This window comes from Enhydra lutris, unplaced genomic scaffold (assembly GCF_002288905.1).
Source record: "Enhydra lutris kenyoni isolate GAN:26980312 unplaced genomic scaffold, ASM228890v2 scaffoldscaffold167, whole genome shotgun sequence".
Taxonomy (NCBI): domain Eukaryota; kingdom Metazoa; phylum Chordata; class Mammalia; order Carnivora; family Mustelidae; genus Enhydra; species Enhydra lutris.
In genome coordinates this window covers 156,860-176,846 of record NW_019154251.1, presented here as the reverse complement: position 1 = coordinate 176,846, position 19,987 = coordinate 156,860, and the positions used below count along the sequence as shown (strand labels likewise).

At 43.4% G+C, this 19,987-nt stretch overlaps 1 pseudogene; it reads right to left on the bottom strand.

The window, feature by feature from the left end:
* Nucleotides 1-362: 362 nt before the first annotated feature.
* Nucleotides 363-696, bottom strand: LOC111140107 (annotated as a pseudogene).
* Nucleotides 697-19,987: the final 19,291 nt, after the last annotated feature.

Here is a 19,987-nt window from a genome sequence, read left to right as displayed (position 1 = left end):
CCCCCCCCCTTCTCTGGGTTTCGACAAAGGTATCTTACCACCATAGTAACACTCTGAATAGTTCCACCACCTTAAAAATCCTCTGCGCTCTGGCCAGTCACCCTACCCACCCACCCGCGGCCCGCCCCCCCCACACCCTCCACCCCCGCCAAAACCCCTGGCAGCCGACAAATCTTTGTTTTCCCTTTTTCCCTTTTTCCCTGCCTGCCTGCATGCCTGCCTTCTTACCTTCCTTATCATTAATTTGAATATCATTGGTTTATCATGAAAGACAGACATGGAAATTACTAACAGTAAGCAAGATTTCACAACTTCAGTGGACTGAGTAGTTTCACGGGATGCCATTTCAGTAATGATTTAATTCAGTCTATATATTTTCTCAGAATGTCACTGTCTCTAAATAAGAAAACACTCCAGGTCATCTAGAACTACTCCGATGCCTCCGTATTCTGGGAGAAGACATTTATCGCCAACTTTCAGTCCAACTGGTTGAATCTCTCCACCCTTTCCTTTAGAGCCTGACCAATAGCTATTCCTGTTGCTTACGGTACTTTCCCTTGAGATTTTTCCGGGGAGCACACTGCCTCCTTTACTTACAATTTTGCCTGCACTCCTCTGGAGCAAAACCTGGTCAAAGAGGGGGAGAAACCCTCTCCACACACCTGTCCGTCCATGACGCTGTCTGCTACAGTTCATACTCTGCTCTCCAGCCTACTGATCTCGTGACCCTCTCCATAGTTTGGCCTCCTTCAGCATGTCACATTGAGTTGGAACCGTGAGGTAAGTGCACCTCTTCTGATTGGCCTCTCTCGTTCAGGAATACACACGGAACTTTCCCTGCCTGGCTCCCCACAGCTCCCCATAGATCCATAGCTCACTCACCTCTTTCCAAAGCCCCGAAAACCATTTATTTCATGGCCTGGATGTATCCCAGTCTCTGTATCCATTCTCCTCCTGAGGGACTTCTTCAGGTTCAAGCCGTTACGAGTGAAGGGGCCGGGAACGTCTGCGTGTAGGTTTCTATGCAGACATCAGTTTTCAACTCATTTGGGTCATCGATACATACCAAGGAGCAGGATTGCTGTGTCGTACGGTAAGAGTATGTTTGGGTTTGAGAGGCCATCACCCATATTTCTGGCATTTTGGGGGTAGGGGGGCGGGAACTGAACGGAGGGCTGCGCATGGAAGGAACAAGGTCATGAAGGAGGGAAAATTTAAAGATGCTGGAAAGGAAGACGTCACCGGGGCACACCCTTTACCTCAGGGTTTGTGGCAGACCCTAAGGATGACATTGACATGAGACAGAGTAACAGGAAAAGGAGCCTACAAATTTGTTTCCTGAAAGTGTCACGTGACAAAGCCCTGCCGAGGAAAGCAAGACCCTGAGAAGGAGCAAATCCTAGTTGCTGGTATATTGGGTTGAACAAGAAGGGGCGACTGTGGAAGAGCAACTAAACTACGTAGGGAGACTAAAGGAACATACAGATTTGAAAGAAAGAAACAAACAAGCAAACAAACAAGATCAGTTTGTCTAGAATTCTAATTTTCATTCTCAACTTCCTGTCCTTGAAGATAAGAATGTCACAGGGTACCTGGGCGGCTTAGTCCCTTAACGTTTAGCGGCTGCCTTTGGCTCAGGTCACGATCCCACGTTCCTGGGATCGAGTCCCACATCAGGCTCCTTGCTCAGCGGGGAGCCTGCTTCTCCCTCTCCCTCTGCCTACCCCTGCCCCTGCTTCTGCACGCACAGAATATATGTGTGCGTGCGTGTGTGTACACATATACATATATGTGTGTGTATATACACACATACATATATACATACGTGTGTGTGTGTGTGCGCGCATGCGTGTGTCCCCCTCTCTCTTCTCTCTCTCAAAAAAAAAAAAAAGAAAAAAAGAAAAAGAAAAAGAAAAAAAAAAGGATGTCACTCATTCCCCTTCTGCGATAGGGGAGACATCTTCCAGGGGAATGGGCGGAGGATGCTTCAGGGGAGAAAAGGGGGAACATCTTCTTGAGAGGCTTTCCAAGGAAGCTTCTGTCTTTGGATGCTCTTAATTTAAAGTAAAGGATAGTGTTTAATGGAGGCTCGTGGAATTCAAGAGAGTGAGAATGCCCTAGAAGACAGACCGGGAAGACAAGGGGTGCCATATATCAATGATCTAGATGCATTATTGAACACCTGAGTTGATGCTCAGGCTATCAGGGACAATCCAGCTGCCACCTTACTGTCTAAGGAACCTCCTCTGTACTAAGGCCGCGAGTATGTGTGCGGGTAGGACTGTATTTCAAGTCTATGTGGACCGTGCTAACGTAAATCAGTCATCAAAGTGACCACTACATACTTTTGAAAGAGCCCCAAACCATCTCGTTCCCTATACTGGACCTACGCAGAAACAGTGGGGACTTCTGGGTGATCTTGCCCTTGGACTCGTCTATCATGTGTCCATTCACCCATCTATAAAGTGCATTCACACTCTCAGGCCAGCCATGATACTCAAACAGAATCTGTTCACCTCTTTCCAGAGGCTCATGCAACTGGAACAAGACATCACACACAGTCATCCACTCCCATCATTCCGTTGCCTGCAGAGATCATGGCCCCTATGTGAGTCACACGTGACCCCTTTCCTTTTCATTCCTCTGCATGACTGGGATGGGAATCGCTTGCAGCATATGGAAACTGGATACTTCACAGAAATGATGGGAGCTGTTCCTAATTTCAGCCAAGAGGATAGAAGAGTGCCGGAGCAGGTGAAAGATTAGCCCATGAAACCCAGAGGCCTCAGCACCCCCCTGAACACGGCTCACACACAGTAAAAAGGCTGCCCCGTCACCAGCTCTCATGGAGAGCACCTGGCAAGAATCTGTAGCTTGAAACTCATTCCCTAGCCACTCCTACAGAGTAAAAGGCAAACATGACTATTGCTAAATTCTGTGTATCCAGGGCCCTGGATGCCTACTTCTGACTCTCAGTGGGCTAAGGTAAGGACAGAAGAAAATGTTACAATCATTCATTCTTACATTCATTTGTTCATTCATTCAGTATTTTGGAACAGTAACCGTTGTCATCACTAAGGATACAAAAAACAAAAGTAGAATTTATCCCTTTAAGAAGCTCACCATCCAATATACAATAAAGTAATGGTCCTCACAATTGAGTAGGGTGTGTGCCTCTCTCCAGACTCAGAAGCAGAGGGATCAGTGATGACAGAAGGGAGGATATTCAAGACACTTTTTTAAAAGCAGTATAAATTCTCAAAGCAGGTAGGGGGATAGGGCCTAATCTAGAGGTAAGAACTTTTAAAAACAAATCCTAATTCTGTCACCCTTCTCCTCAGGCACGTGCTTCAACCACACTGACCTTGGACATGATTTGAAATCTCAGTCGTTCTGCTGCCACAGAGCATTTCCATGTTCTCTGTGGTTTGCCTGAAATGTCTTTCTCCTCCAGAGTTATGGGGCTCATCCCTTCTCTGTCTCCATGGCCTCTACTCGAGTGCCCCCTCCCCAGAAAGAGCTTCCCCCACCCTTTGCAAATAGCGGTCTCCATCTCTCTGCCCTTATCCTGTTCTACCTGTTCTACCAGCTCTTATAGATTCCAGAGTTGGATCCGCAGCTCAAGCTGGGTCTAAAAGTGACGGAGCATATGCATGTGTGTGTGTGTGTGTGTGTGTGTGTGTGCACCCACACACTTCCTCGACCTGCAGGCTTTGCTGAAAGAGGAGCTGCTTTTCTTCAGAGACTACATGTATGTATCAACACCAGGCAAGCTGAATCTGAAAGGTAAAAGAGGAAAACCATGAAGTCTTTAGAGGCATACACAAAGGCATGCTCTTATGATACAAGGGAAATAGAAACGATTTTAACAACAGTCAAGCAAAGTAGAAATCCTAAAAAAGTTGAAGAATCAGATCATAATACGAGAACTCCTGTTTACACAAATGCACTATAAAAAGAAGGAAGAGAAAAACTCTTGAGGTATAAAATCATATGTACAACCAGTAGAAGGAAATCTTGCCAAGAAATTTTTTAGAAATGATCTCAGAAAGAAACAAACAGACCATGAACAGGTTTTTCATGAAAGGTAAACTAGGAATTTCCAAGAACATTTAAAAACATGCTCACTTGCCAATAACAGATTACATGCCAATCACAAGCAAGCACCATTTCCCACCCCACATTTAAGAATGGCAGGAAAAGGGCGCCTGGGTGGCTCAGTGGGTTAAGCTGCTGCCTTCGGCTCAGGTCATAATCTCAGGGTCCTGGGATCGAGTCCCGCATTGGGCTCTCTGCTCGGCAGGGAGCCTGCTTCCCTCTCTCTCTCTCTCCTCTGCCTGCCTCTCCGTCTACTTGTGATCTCTCTCTCTGTCAAATAAATAAATAAAATCTTTAAAAAAAAAAAGAATGGCAGGAAAAAATAAAAACAAAATGAAAACAGATGAGCTTGAATTGGAATATCAGGAACCTTCATTCCCCATTAATGGGAACATCAACTCCATGTCAGTACGCTGTGTAGCTGGACCAGTCCATTCCTCCTGTCAGGAATGCTCATGCAAGGCAAGGCACAGATGTCTGTGAGCAATTTCCATATGAGCAAAGAACTGGAATCACTTTGATTCCTGTTAGGAAGACACTGGGAAGGTTTTAGGGTGGTTCCAGTGTGGATTCACGCACAGCAGTAAAAGGAAATATTTGCATACAGCAAGATGAGTGAAGCTCAGAAAGTAATATTGAAAACAATAAAAATCACACTACAAAAGGATAATCACAATGCAATTCTACTTCTATTAAAGACTCAAAGAGGAAGCTCCATGGTATTGTTGAGGACTGCATGTGCTTGTGAAAATCTCTGATGAAGGCAAGGGAAGGTAATAGGTTTAAGACAAATAGGGAAAATAGACTGCTCTCTTTTGGAAGGTGGGTGATGAGGACAGGGGTGTGTTTTATTCTTTAAATTCTCTTGTGTATTACATATACACCTTGATTTGTATCATTGATTTCCCCTTAAAAATCATGCCAAACATCTATATTAATGCCAAGTGGGATTTACTTATAAAATTTAATACCATAAACTTCAAGGAGAAATCATCAATATTTCTGTGATCTTGAGATGCGGAAAACTTTTGACCCTGTTATGAACTGATTTGTGTCCCCCCCCCTCCCAATTCTATGGTGAAGGCCTAATCCCTATGAGCTTAATAGGTGGCTATCATGCAGATAGGGCCTTTAAGGTGTGACAAAAAAAGGCTGCTCAGGTGTGCTCTCACTCGATAGGACAGATACTCTGTAACAGCTGGAAATCTGGAAACACAAGCAAAAACCAGGGATGATTGCTCAGAAGGAAGACGATATGAGGACTTGGGGAGTAGGTTGCCAAGTGCAAACCAAGGAGGGAGCCCTCCAGAGAAAGCAGCCCTGATCACACCTTGATCCTGCCCTCCAGACTCCATAGATGTGAAAAGATACAGTTCTACTACTTGAGCAAGCAGTCTGTGGTATTTTGTTATGGCCATCCTAACCCACTAATGCATATGCATGATACGGAATGCCAGAGTACATAGGTAAGGCTGCATGGGTTTTGTGACACAACATGATTAAAAACATATGCATCAAACCGTAAAAGGGGAACTACAAACTCAGAATGCTGTGCATAAGTTAATTCATGGCTTCTGATATTCCTAATACACAGCTCCTACAAATCTGCAATAAATTGAACAAACCAGTAGAAGAGTTGGCCCACTATCTACCTGGGAAGTTCATATAAAAAAATACAGATGGTTGGTAGAAAAGTTAGAAAGAACATACAAACATCAAATTCTATGAAAAATGATGGCTGAGATACTATATTTTCTTCTATTAAAAGACAAAATTCTCTTAACATAATAGCATACACAGTTGACAAAGATCATAGCTTTTGTCCACTGCTGATCTCTATATTCTACCTACCCTTCTAGTAGCTAGCCCTTTGCTGGCTAAGGTAAGAAAGCTTTGAAAATGATTTCTATTTCACCTAGACATTTAAATTCTCATTTCCCCATATTTGTACCAAATATTGAGGTATACTATTTTATTTTATTTTATTTTATTTTTAAAGATTTTATTTATTTATTTCACAGAGATCACAAGTAGACAGAGAGGCAGGCAGAGAGAGAGAGGGAAGCAGGCTCCCCGCTGAGCAGAGAGCCCGATGCGGGACTCGATCCCAGGACCCTGAGATCATGACCTGAGCCGAAGGCAGCGGCTTAACCCACTGAGCCACCCAGGCGCCCCGAGGTATACTATTTTAAATATAAAAATATTTTCCCTGAAGCAAGAAATCATCTTGAGGCACCTGGGTTGCTCAGTCGGTTGGACATCTGCCTTCACCTTCGGTCATGATCCCAGGGTCCATGGAATGAACCCCAAATAGGGCTCCCTGCTCAGCAGAAAGACTGCTTCTCCCTCTTCCTCTGCCTGCCACTCTGCCTACTTGTGCTATCTTTCTGTCAAATAAATAAGTAAATAAATAAATCCTTAAAAAAGAAAAAGAAATCTTGTTTACTACTCAAACACAAGAATTTGGATAAACAAGGCTTAGTACATTTTATGTCATGGAACTATTAAAACATAAAGGAAACAGAACAAAATATGAACAGATGTCATCTATGGCCATAGATTCTTCTGAATCTTAGAGCGACAGGTGACTTTTAATTTTATCTTTCATGCAAAGGGACATGTACAATGTTTGCTACATGAAATATACAATACTTTGGTAACAGAAGAATGTCTAAACGCTAGTGCACGAGAAACTGGGACACAATGGCTAAGTTCTGGGTAGAGGCAGGAGCAGGGCTTCCAGAAGGGAACTTTGGATGTCCCCAAGGGCCCAGGAATCACACTCTCCTCAGCTTGACTATTGGTCTGTCACTCCCTGCATCTGCAACAGGGCCAAGTACTAGCAACACCACTTCTTAGACTTGTCATCTGAAAATCGAGGACAGTGGGAATGTTGCCTCGGAGTCTGGGTAGGAAGATGAAATAAGGTCCCACACCTGGGAGTCAGGCAGACCCAGGGGAGGGCTGCTAGCACCCAGCCCTGCATCCTATGTGATGAAAATCAGAGTCTGGGCTGGAAGGAATTAGGTCAATGTGGACAAAGGGGGATGTAGCAGTCAAAAAAAGCTAGGAGACATGGACAGGAACCAAAGCAGGACCAGAATCCACAAGACCCCCAAGAGTGATCACTCTGTACCCATTTAGGAGATTGACAAGTAATTTTCAATGATCAGTCACTGAGATTATCCGGCATGGCTACCTGTCCTCGCATCTGCTTAATCGTGCATGACTTCCTATAACTCTCCAGCAGTCTATGATCAAGGGTTGTCTTCTCTGCTTTAGAAGGAAGGATTCCTGGGGCCCCATCCAGCATCACACAGAGAGGAAAGTGTTGCATGTCTGTGTCATCCAGAGCTAGCCTCCTATCTCTTTCCTCTAAGCTCCCACCTCATCTGAAGGATGAGCCATGTATAATGTGACCACAGTGTCATTCCACTATGCAGAACCTTGCAAAGTAGTGCTCTCCCACTTAGTAAGCTTAGTCTAATTTTTGTAAAATAAAAAAATTACAAATCTCATTAAGCATTAAATGAAACGTTGTTGTCATTTTCTCCTGAAGATAACCTGGAATAGAAACAAAACTGAGTTGAAATGAAACCCGTTTTACATAATTGATTTCCCTGGTTAACTTCCTTTCCTCTGCCACTGGTCCATCTTCCCTGGTTCTGGATGCTCTTCTTTTAGGGACCGTCTCAGCTGCTGGTGAAGGTACAGATGCAAAGCCTTTGAGAAGCCCCTTGGGGTCTCCCTCTCCACCCTCACCTGCCCTCAGAAACTCTTAAACCAGGTCCTGGGCACACAACCCTTCTTTGCTTGGCCTGTCCTGAGACCCCTCTACTCATCATCTCTACCTGTCCACAATGTGGGTCCCCAGCACCTGCCCACATCTCTGCATTCTCTCCCTCCAGGCAGTGGCCTCCAAATTGATTTTCAGAAGAAACATTATCAGCATTCCCCTTCTTCAATGTAATCACCAGATACAAGGAAGCCCCACTTACTGATGTTACAAAAAACCCTGCTGTTCAAAAGGATGCACCTGCAGCCTTGCATAAGTTTTCTATTGCTGCCACAGCAAATTAGCACACATGTCTTCTGTGCAGTTCTGGAATCTGAGCCCCACAGGGTCTCACTGTGCTGGCATCATGAAATGTGTAAATGCTTGGTGGGGTTGTGTTCCCCCTGCACTTTCTAAGGCAGAGTCTTCCATGACTTCACCAGCATCTAGAGACCATGAATACTCCTTGGCCCATGGCCCGAGCCAGCTCTCACCTCACTCCTGTCTCTGCTGCTGTTCTCATGTCTCTTTCTGTGACTTTGACCTTCCTTCTTCTCTCATGTGTAAGGTCCCTGTAATTACACTGCAAGGGCACACACACACACACACACACACACACACACACACTCTCTCTCTCTCTCTCTGTCACACACACACACACACACACACACACACACACACACACACATAACCCAAGAGAATATCCTCATGTCCACATCCTGAATTCAATCACATTAGAACATTTCCTTTTGCTGTGCAAAGTAATACCATCACATCTTCCCGAGAATAAGACATGGGCACTTTTGGGAGACCATTATTCTGCTTACCATGCTGACTTTCTTCCCAACTTTAAAGAAAATTTACCTTATACAGTTCAGAATTAGTTTACTAAAACATGAGTTAAAGATAATAAAACATTGGTAATAATCAGTAGAGATCACAATAGATAAACCTGGAACAATGCTTTCCTAATTTTTCAGCAGCAGGGAAGAAGGAGACAGAAGAGTCTAACAGCTCACATCTGTCATGGAATGTTCTTGCAGGAGAAGACAAGGAAGGGCAGGTGGGGCCAGCACAGCCTGGGATGAGAAAGGAAAGGACCCAGGTGAACACAGGCCCAGAATCCAGGGGAAGGACATCCAGTCCTGCCTACATCAGGTTTTATGCAAGAGGAGACAAAGGTAATGTGGGAACCAAAGACAGAACTGAAGTTATTACATTTCCTTAACCCTACAGCCCATTGAGATATCTTTGAAACAAGCAGAGTGGCATTCCTCTAGGAATGCAACTGCCTCAATGTTAATACTTTGCTAAGGCTAAAATGCAATCTGAACCCCTTGCGCCCATCCCCCTACCCCCACCAAGGATTCTGTAAGCATACTTTAACATATAAGATTTCCTTTGGAAATTTCCTTTATCTCTAAACCCCCCAAGATACAGGTTTGCGCTCATCCCCCAGCCATACGGCCCACAGATATACATCTGAAGGGTCTCATGACAAAGGTTTTATCAGACAGTAATAAAGGACCTTTTCCCAAGGGTAGCTAGCCCCCTTAAGATCCTGGAAACCTTGCTTCCAAGTTCCTTAGAGACTTACACTATCCCTAAACCCCTCTCAACGTGAAAGTATATAATGGACCACTCCTCAAGATTCCAGTGCAGCTCTTTCTGCCCAAGGATCCTGTCACCATGTTTTAATAAAATCACCATTCTACACCAAATATTTCTCAAGAATTCTTCCTGGCTATCGGCTTTGAACCCTAAGGTCTTTCCTGTATCATATGGATCCCAATGTGGGGTTTACAGTCCAGAGTCTCATCTGGACTTTGAGCTGGGGTGCGAACTTGGTGAGTACTTTGTCTTCTTTTCCCTTACTCTCATTCCCAGGGCTCTTCAGGGAATCTGGTCTTACTGGAACACTTTCATGATTTCTCCAGCAGCAATGCTCTAGCCCAGGGCTACTCTATGGGGAAGAGAAAGCCTACGTTTTGGCTGAAAGTTAGTACCCTGGCTGGGATGGGAATAAGACCCAGAAACCCAATACCCTCTCTTTATTCCTGTCCTTATACAAAATTGTCTATCTCTCGGCATGAGACAGTTACCTAAGTCACCAGGACGGCTGCCGATCTTGACTCAAGTGTGAGGTTTCCTCCTGATTGATCTAATGTGATCCCCTTTACAGTCCTGGTCTAGCCACTTCTGGGCTGCAGGACCTCCACTGGGAGCTGGCCCAAACCAGCACCTGACTGAATTAAAACCACAGTGGAATTAAAAGGCAACTGGGGACAGACCGTTTCTAGGGAAGTTAGCTATAAAGACCACATGTTTTGGAATGTCACCTAGACCATGATGGATTTCCATCTTTACTGTTTCCGTCAATGTCCTCTATTAACTCCTTAAATTACAAAATTGGGTAATTTCTTCTGATAAACTTTTCTGGTGTTTACCATGGGTTAAAAATAGCAGGGCAATAATGCAACCTCCAGGCCATATGATGGTTTGGCCTGATATTTCAGTCCATTCGCCAGGCACCCATCACTAGCCTAGGATAGGATGGAGAAGGAGAGGACATCAACATCCTTCATACGGCGACTTTTATGGCAGGAATGCCTTTGTCATTTGGTAGGAGGTGACCAATAGCGATTCTTTGTTGAGGGTAACCTCCGTTTGTTTTTGAAACATGGAACCTCTGACTTATCTTGCGTGGGATGCCACCTGGGAGATTAGGGGGGGTTGGTCTCTAGTCTTCTGGAAGCATGACCTCATTAGGCTTCTTCATTTCCCAAGAACTCTTCTTTGGGATGCCTTTTAACCCATTGGAAAGAGTTTGTACTGCAATATTTAGGAAAGGACTAATCTCCTGTAACACTGCATGGCCTCAGTAGGATATATCAGTTTGATTTCTCCAGCAGAAAACAGGGCTCTACATCAGCACCCCAACCTAAGGGCCTCTTGCAGAATTTGTTTGCACAAACATGTAGGCTATTAAGCCCCCTCATGACATATTGGATAATTATTTCAATAGACCTCCTCCAAACAAACCCAGGTTGTTGGAGGAAACACAGGCTGTCCCCAGCAAGAGGGACTCTGAATGTCTCTCACTGCTCCTCCTGCTCCTACTCCTCGTACATGTGGGGGCTTCTCCTTCACTCATTTCCCAGGTTAAGGGCTTTAACTGGAGCAAACTGTGGTTAGTCTATCTCCGGGTGGGGACTTTAAGGAATATTCCTAAGCAGCTGCCAAAATTCCCTTTGTTTCAGGGCAATTCCCTGTCTTCTCCAGCCTGACTTTGACTGCCTATTCCGCTTTGTTGGTTGTAAAATATAGTGTCTGCTATGTGGAACTGATGAACTCTAGAACCAGAAACCCTTTCTCTGCCTTCTGGTGGCACTCTGTCTCTTCTGCCTCCCCCTCCTCATGTTTCTGCACCACTGTGGGTGTGGCCTGCATAAGTGTCTTCTAGTCCATCCCCTGTGCCTCTGGCGCCACAGGTTCCTACTTCTCCTCTCACTGTCAAGGAGCAAGAAGAGTACCCCTGGGACCTGAACACTGCCCACTCCAGATTTCTCCACCCATGTCTCAGGGAAACATTGACAAGGGGCACGATTCTGGTAGAACATAATTCACTTTTTAAACTAATTTACCTTTGGGTTGCCTGGGTGGCTCAGTGGGTTAAAGCCTTGCCTTCGACTCAGGTCATGATCCCAGGGTCCTGGGGTTGAGCCCTGCATTGGACTCTCTGCTCAGTGGGGAGGCTGCTTCCCTTCCTCTCTCTCGGCCTGTCTCTCTGCCTACTTGTGATCTCTGTCAAATAAATAAAAAAATACAGTCTTTATAAAAGATAAATAAACTAATTTACCTTTGTTGATCTAATTAGGATAGACATGTCTTTTACAGTTATCAGCACTAAACCTGGAACTTCTATTCTGTCAAGGTTTGCTGAAGGTAAAATAAGCTCTTACTATCTCTGTTTCAACTTGTTAGCAAAAGGATGACTTAAAATGATGGTTAATTTTGTTTCTCTCCAAGTTTTTATCCCTAGTTGTTAAGATAGCTTTCAAAGTCCTTGGAAACCTGAAACTTAAAAGTCTTACTTGGATGAGTAATGGGATTACATTCATTGGACATCTCCATCTTTTCCAAATAAGATTGAATGCTAATGCATAGATTACTGGAGGTAGGTTAGTGCTTTTCACTACTCACTGCAAACAAATTAAGAATATTTGGGTCTGTTGGTAAACATGCTTTTTGCTTAACTTGTTCATAGACTTGGTAGCTAGAGTTCTGGTGTGACAGTTCACAATTGATTACTATTTAGTTTTCAATGGAGACTAAGGTTTCTTTCTTTTTTTTTTTAAAGACTTTGTTTATTTATTGGACAGAGAAAGAGAGAACACACACACACAGAGAGAGAGAGAGAGAGAGAGAGGTTTTAACCCACTGAGCCACTCAGGTGCCCCTAAGGTTTCTTTTTTTTTTTTTTTTAAACATTTTATTTATTTTTTGACAGACAGAAATCACAAGTAGGCAGAGAGGCAGGCAGAGAGAGAGAGGGGGAAGCAGGCTCCACGCCAGAGCAGAGAGCCCGATGTGGGGCTCAATCCCAGGACCCTGAGATCATGACCTGAGCCAAAGGCAGAGGCTCAACCCACTGAGCCACCCAGGCGCCCCACCCCTAAGGTTTCTAAGAGTGAAAAATTCTACCTAATATAATTAAGACTCATGGAAATAAGAAAACAACAAATCTCTATGTATAAGAAAGATACAAGGAATGGAAATATATTTTTTGATGAAAGTAAAAGACAGTAATTTTGTCCTAAATTGCACTGGTTGCCTGGAAAGAAATGGCTTGGGAGAATATCTGAATGCAAAGAAAAGTTGTAGAAGGTTTTTGAAGGGAAAACTTTGGAACAGAATTTTAGGTCTGGTGAGGACAGACTAAGATTGAAATGAATGGATTTTAAATGTTTGCTTTCTCTGTTAAAAAAAGATAAATTTTCATGAAATGTTGGCCTGCTCTTGATAAGAAAATGTAAATAGTTGTTTTCTCTGCCTGCCTAGAAAAACGAGTTTCTATGTTTTGCCTATACCAGGTCTTTAACATCCCTAATCCACATAGGCCTGTATTTTAAAACTTTCTAAGGTTTTGACAAACTTCCCCAAGATCTAAATCGTGAGCAAAGTCTTCTTGACTAATTAGGTTTGTTTGTGTAGTATGTTACGTGCTGGTATAAGGTCATCATCACTCTATATTCTGGCTATGGAAGTGTTACCCGTCACTGAAATAAGTGAATTTCTTTGTCAATTGCATCATAATGAACTCTCATATGAGATCGTTATCTATTTCTGGAGTTTTGTAGTTTATAATTGTTCTTACTGTCTTGCAAAGTGACTTTCATCTTTAAGGAGCTTCGTAAAAAGTACTTTTAGGAGGTATGCCTGGGAAGCTCCATCAGTTGAAAGACTGCCTTCAGCTCAGGTCATGATCCCAAGTTCCTGGGATTGAGCCCCACATTTGGGCTCCCTGTTCAGTGGAGAGCCTGCTTCTCCTTCTCCCTCTGACTACTGCTCTGCCTACTTGTGCGTGCTCTCTCTCTCTCTCTCTCTCTCTGTCAAATAAATAAATACATACATAAAATCTTTTAAAAAAAGTACTTTTAGGACAAATACAGGTACTCAATATATTTAAGATCATAAAACAGAAATGGGTAAGAATTTCCAGAACTAGGGGCGCCTGGGTGGCTCAGTAGGTTGGTGCCTCTGCCTTCAGCTAGGGTCGTGATCCCAGGGTCCTGGGATCAAGCCCCGCATCGGGCTCTCTGCTTGATGGGAAGCCTGCCGCCTCCTCCTCTCTTTCTGCCTGCCTCTCTGCCTACCTGTGATTTCTGTCTGTCAAATAAACAAATAAGATCTTTAAAAAAAAAAAATTTCCAGAACTAACTAAGGATGCATTCAAACTGAATAAGAATTAAGAACATGGGACTAAGTGAACTAAAGGATGATTATAGTTTGGTGACTCCTGTTTGAAACATTACTGGTTTTCTAATGTTTACCCTTCCAGATGAAAGAAACTTTCTCTTAAAATAACTATGATTTACAGAAATGTGAGTATTGATGAAGTATTCATATGTAAACCAAATGAAGTGTTTTAACTTTTCTCTCTACCTGAACCCTCTGAAATGCAAAAGATCCCAGTAAGTATTCTTTCTTCCATGGCAATCACAGTCACATGCATAAATTCAATAAGAATCTCTTGCTGTACCAAGACACCATTGGAAACATTGATTATTTTACCAAGGCTTTGATTGGAATGTTATATTCCAGAGAGAGTTGCATAGACTCATATATGCATAGACTCATATATGACTAAATAGCTTTAAGGAATTTTGACTTTAAAAAACCTGGAGCCATAAAGCTCCTTGGAAATGCCAGCCCAATACCTTGCTTAGAGTTCCCAGCAGCCTCAGCAGGTGAGTAGAGACTGTCACTTCCTGGCATGTGCAGGAACCTCAGGATATACTGGGGACAACGTGAAGAGAAAGTCACCCACCCAAATCTATAGATATTGCAGGCATGTCTGATGGCAAGTACTTGGCTTGGCTTCTGGCCTGGAGAGGCTGCTAAAAGATCCACCTAGAGATTCCTTATAAAAAGTTCCACAAGGCTGATTTTAAAAGATCTATCTGATCAATCACTATTCTTGCCGAGCTGATGTAAATAATTAGGCCAAGTTTGTTAAAACTCGACTTATTTTGCAAACAAATTAGTCTTGATTTGGCTATCTCTAGAAATTACGGTTGTCTCTGAGAGAAAAATTATGTCTCAATAGCCCACCTTTGTGGATGTTACATCTTAGTTCTGATTCTCTTTTAGTGATGTCTACATACGCTAGATACTTGAGGTCAACTCCACAAAAGTGGCCAGAATAGCTCATGTATAGACAATCTCCTTGCTTTTTATTTTCTGGGGATAATAACAGGACCCCTTGGGCATGTGATTATTTGAACACCCGGAAAATTGATTTCCCAACAACTGTATAAACCAGTTAACACTTTGACAAATCCTGGGTTAACAGAATCACTCTTTAAAATCCAGAGCATACCCAGCTCCATGGGGTTAACTATGGGATTGGGAGATAACAGATGACCCCACATTCTTTATCATTGGACTGGATGATGCACTTGGGGATGCCCTTCTCTCTTGAGACAAATCTGCTCCCACTTGCCAGCGATTCCTTATATTTAGACTATTGGTGTAACTGTCCCTCAGAACAATGTATTACTTAAAATGTAACATAAGGACTTATACCAGTCATGCAAGCATGATTAAATATAACCTTCTTTATATTGCACCTCGGGGGAGAGGACAACATACATCCTTGAAGTGGAGAGGCAGGGAATGCCTGGCCTGCTCAGGCTGGAACACCACCTGCTTCTTTTTTCTGTTATCTCCCTGTCTCCAGAGACCACCTGGGGTTAATTAGATGATCCCTTTCAATGTCCTTGCTCAACTATAAATTCTATACTGCTTGACCAGGCATATCCTGCCTTTCTTCTTGCTTATCTATAGACTTACAATCAATGAATAACTCATATTCCTTCTTGTTTATCTACAAGGCATATGGTTAACGTACAGTCTTCTGCAGCTCCTTTGTTAATTGCTGTCTAGTATCCAGTAAATATGAGACTGAGGAGTTGTTTGGGGCGACGGTCATCTCTGCCACTGACCCCTCCTCCCTCTCTCTTGCAGCTGACTTGTTTGTGCCTCATTCTTCTCCCGTGCGCCATCGGGAAGTGGCATATTGGTAAGGCTGGACCTCAAACAAATAGGGCTTCTTGATGGTTTTCTCCCTTACTCATACTTATCTAGAAGCCACCTCTATTAATGCACAATTGCAAACAAAGGTTTTAGCCAGGCATACGGCAGATCTCATGGTCAAAAGATCCTCAAACCTCCTGACTGTAATGAATTCACACCAGGTCCAGAGTGTCTTAGAGACCAAAGGCCACCAGTGGTTGCTGAGAGGCCAACTTATTAATTACAGGGTATGCTTATAGATATGCCTGGAATAATACCTGAGACCTCTCAAGCTTTAAAACCGGCTACCCTTGTTGCTGGACCTTACCCATCGTACTTCTATAGGGCATAACTGTTCAGAAGTTCTTGATCCTGTCAACTCTAGTTAAGCAGATTTAAAAGATGCCCTTATCGAAAATGCAGATAGCAGTCTATTTACTGATGGCAATAGTTTCAAGGAAAAGGAATAACAAAAGCTGGGTATACTACAGTGCTCACTCATGCTTTGCAATGTCCAAAGCCTTAATATGGAATATTTATACTGACTCCAAATATGCTTTCCTAGTCCTACATACTCATGGAATAATTTGGAGAAAAGGGGGATTATTATCAAGTCATAATTTCCCAATCAAATATGGACCTGAAATTATTAGTCTTCTTGAGGCTGGATACCTATCTAAATATGTAGCTGTAATTCACCTCAAAGGACATCACATTATATGACCTTAGAATCTAGAGGGAACAATTCACTAGACCATGAAGCCAAGCAGGCAGCGCAAAATAAAGAAATGTTAAGTCTTTTACCAGACCCAAGTCTAATAAGGTCCTTAGGTCCATTCCATTTGCACCAAAAAGTTCACATAGCCCAGGAATGAGGATATTAAAAAATGCACAGGTCTGGCTTGTTAATAATGAGAAAAAATCTGGACCCCCAAAAATAACCAATGGAAGGGAATACAGGTTTACACCAGGCTACTGATTTGGGTAAAAAGGCCACTGAGGTGACCAAAACTTTTCTAAGAGAAATTGTCCCTAGGTTTGGACTCCTTTGGTTCCTACAAGGAGGTAATAGATCATCTCTTGTTACATAAATTCAAAAGCTCACCCTCCCAAACTCAATAGCCATTGACTACAGTTAAAGAAAGCCCTGAATTAGACGACTGTTTCCTAAAAAAAAACAAATGGCTATGCAGCTCTGACCTGCGTCCATAGCCTCCCCCAAGCTGGATAGATCGCTGTCCTCTGGGTTTTGCCTGGATGCATGGATGCATTATTAAAACCATTGCCAACACAAACAACCTTCCAAATTTAAAATGATTATGGATACATTCTGTGTCTCATTAGTATGACCACCAAACATCCATCCACCTTTGTTCCCTTTTTGGAACTGGAGAATGTTGTTTGATACACAGAAGGAAATTCTTAATAAGTACACAGTCAAGGCCCACAGTGATACCCAAAACAAGGTTTCACTGTTGAATAACTGAAATGACAGAAATGTGTAAAGCAGTTCTACAGAATAGAATGAGATTAGATGTTTTAACTACTACACAAAGTGGAACTTATGCTAACATAAAAACAGAATGCTGAATATACATTCCACAAAATGCTTCTGGGTATTCTGACATGAACACTCAAATTGGTGCTTTTAATAATCTCTCTCTTTTCTTTAATGATTGCTTAAACTACTGGACAGGAAAAGGACTTCTATCAACCATCAAAGGATGCTTATTTGGGCTTCTTTTTCTTTTTGTTATTCTAAGTATATTTGGCTGTTTTCTCCCATATCTCTCCACTGGCTGCTGAGACCCCTTCACTGCCCTAACTTCAAGCCCACAGTTAATCCTTTCTACTTGGGAAGATCCACACATGCAGTCTCCTTTGGATTCAACTGTCTCTGCATTCATAAATCCTGTATCTATATAAGCCCCAACTCACCAATGTTGACAATTGGGTAAGGACATCTCTACACCCCTATCCAGCAGGAAGTAGTTACAGAAGATGAGACTTTCCCCCCTCAGCAACCTTAAATATTTAAGAGTCAAAATTGTTCAGGGGGAAAAGATGTGGGAAACAAAGGCAGAAGAGAAATTATTAAATCTCCTTACCACCTATAGCCCATTGAAAGGTCCTTGAGACAAGCAGGGTGACATTCCTTTAGGGACTCAACTGCCTAGATGTTGACACTTTGCTAAGGACAAAAGGCAACCTTAGCCTGACCCTCCCCCCACCACCAAGATCTTGTAAGCCTACATTAACATATAAGAATTCCTTTAGAGGGGCACCTGGGTGGCTCAGTCATAAAGCCTCTGCCTTTGTCTCAGGTCATGATCCTAGGGTCTTGGGATTGAGCCCCACATCTGGCTCCCTGCTCAGCGGGGAGCCTGCTTCTCCCTCTCCCACTCTCCCTGCTTATGTTCCCTCTCTCACTGTGTCTCTCTCTGTAAAATAAATAAATAATTTAAAAAAAAAAAGAATTCCTTTAGGAATTCCCTTTATCTATAAATCCCCAATCATCCCCCAGGCATATGGCCCACCCACATCTGAAGGGTCTCATGACTAATGTTTTATTAGACAGTAATAACTGACCTTTTTCTAACAATAGCTAGACTCCTCAAGGTCCTGGAAACCTTGCTTTCAAGTTTCTTAGAGACTTACACTATCCCTAAACCCTCCTCAACTTGAGTATATCATCAGTTACCTGTCACAACCAGAGTGCAGCTCTTTCTGCCCACAGGTCCTGTCCCTGTGTTTTAATAAAATCATCTTTCTCCTCCAAAGATGTCTCAAGAATTCTTTCCTGACCACTGGCTCAAACCCTAACATCTTTCCTGCATCACAAGACACTAGGCCCCATGAATGAGGTTTGACACCAAGAAGCTGTAGGTGTAGATTTTCCTCAGATGCTATGGGCTCCTCACTTCAGTTGACTTGTGCAAGGGCCCTGACTTCTTTCTCCTCTGTTCTTGCCCTGGCTCCTTGATCTGGAGCCAATTCAAAACAAACGAAAACCAGACTCAAACAGCAGCTACATAGGGGCGCCTGGGTGGCTCAGTGGGTTAAAGCCTCTGCCTTCGGCTCAGGTCATGATCCTGGGGACCTGGGATCGAGCCCCATGTGGGGCTCTCTGCTTGGCAGGGAGCCTGCTTCCCTTCCTCTTTCTCTGCCTGCCTCTCTGCTTACTTGTGCTCTCTGTCTGTCAAATAAATAAAAATCTTTAAAAAAAAAAACAGCTACATACTGAGGACCACAGAGGGAGATCAGCACCATTGGGGTAAAGGAGAAAGGCTGGGAAGTCAAAAATCCTTTATTTAGGAAGGAGAAGGCCTATTTTGTTTTTTAGAGTCCAGGAAAAGGACAGGGAGCTGTGACTTGCTTCTGGCCTGGGTCCAGGACTGAATGAGCTCTGGCAGTGACCAGCTCTGTGTGGGCTCCTGGTGATGTAGACATGTTGGGGTTTGATGCCCATAGCCAAGAAAGAATTCTTGAGACATCTTGGTTGCAAAAAGGTGGTTTCATTAAAGCACAGGGACAGAACCCATGGGCAGAAAGAGCTGCAGTGGGGTTGTGACAGGTAACTGATGACATACTCAAGTTGGAAGCAGGTTAGGGACAGTATAAAACTCTAAGGAATTTTGAAAGCAAGCTTTCCATGACCTGGAGGAGCTAGCTGTTGTTGGAAATGTGTCATTTGTAAGGGTCTACTTAGCCAGAGCGATTCCATCTCGGTAAAACAGCCATTTTGTTGTTTGTGCAGTAAACTTAAATTGACCCTGCCCCCCCCCCCCCCAAACCTGAGGAACTTACTTAGAAACAGTTCTGGGAAACCTGTAAAATATGGTCCACCATTCTCTGATAACAGAGCCCAAATACAAGGATGGGTGAGGTCAGGTGGAAATAACAGAGCCCAGAAAGCAAGGACGAGTCAGGCCAGGTGGAGACATCCGATCAGTAAAGCACACATACTATCTCCCTAACCACCAAAGAATGTAAACCCCACCTTTTGGGTGCCAACCTTGGGTGCCAATTCTGACTAAAGTGATAGGCTTGTTCAAACAGTTACTATAGGACAAATTGTAATTCAATTGGCCACCCGTGTATGACCTAGCATGACTATGCAACTTCCTCTGTGTGTTACAATCTCATTGGCCAGGCTCAACCACATGGCCTTTGCTTTATAAAAGCTAGTCTGTGAGGCTGGGGGGTGGTGGGGTGTCGCTCTCTCCGTAAGAGACGGCCCTTGCCGGTCAGTTTGATTCTCAGTGTTGTCGCGAAACAAAGCTTTGCTTGACCTTCACTTTTTATCAGTCTCACTCC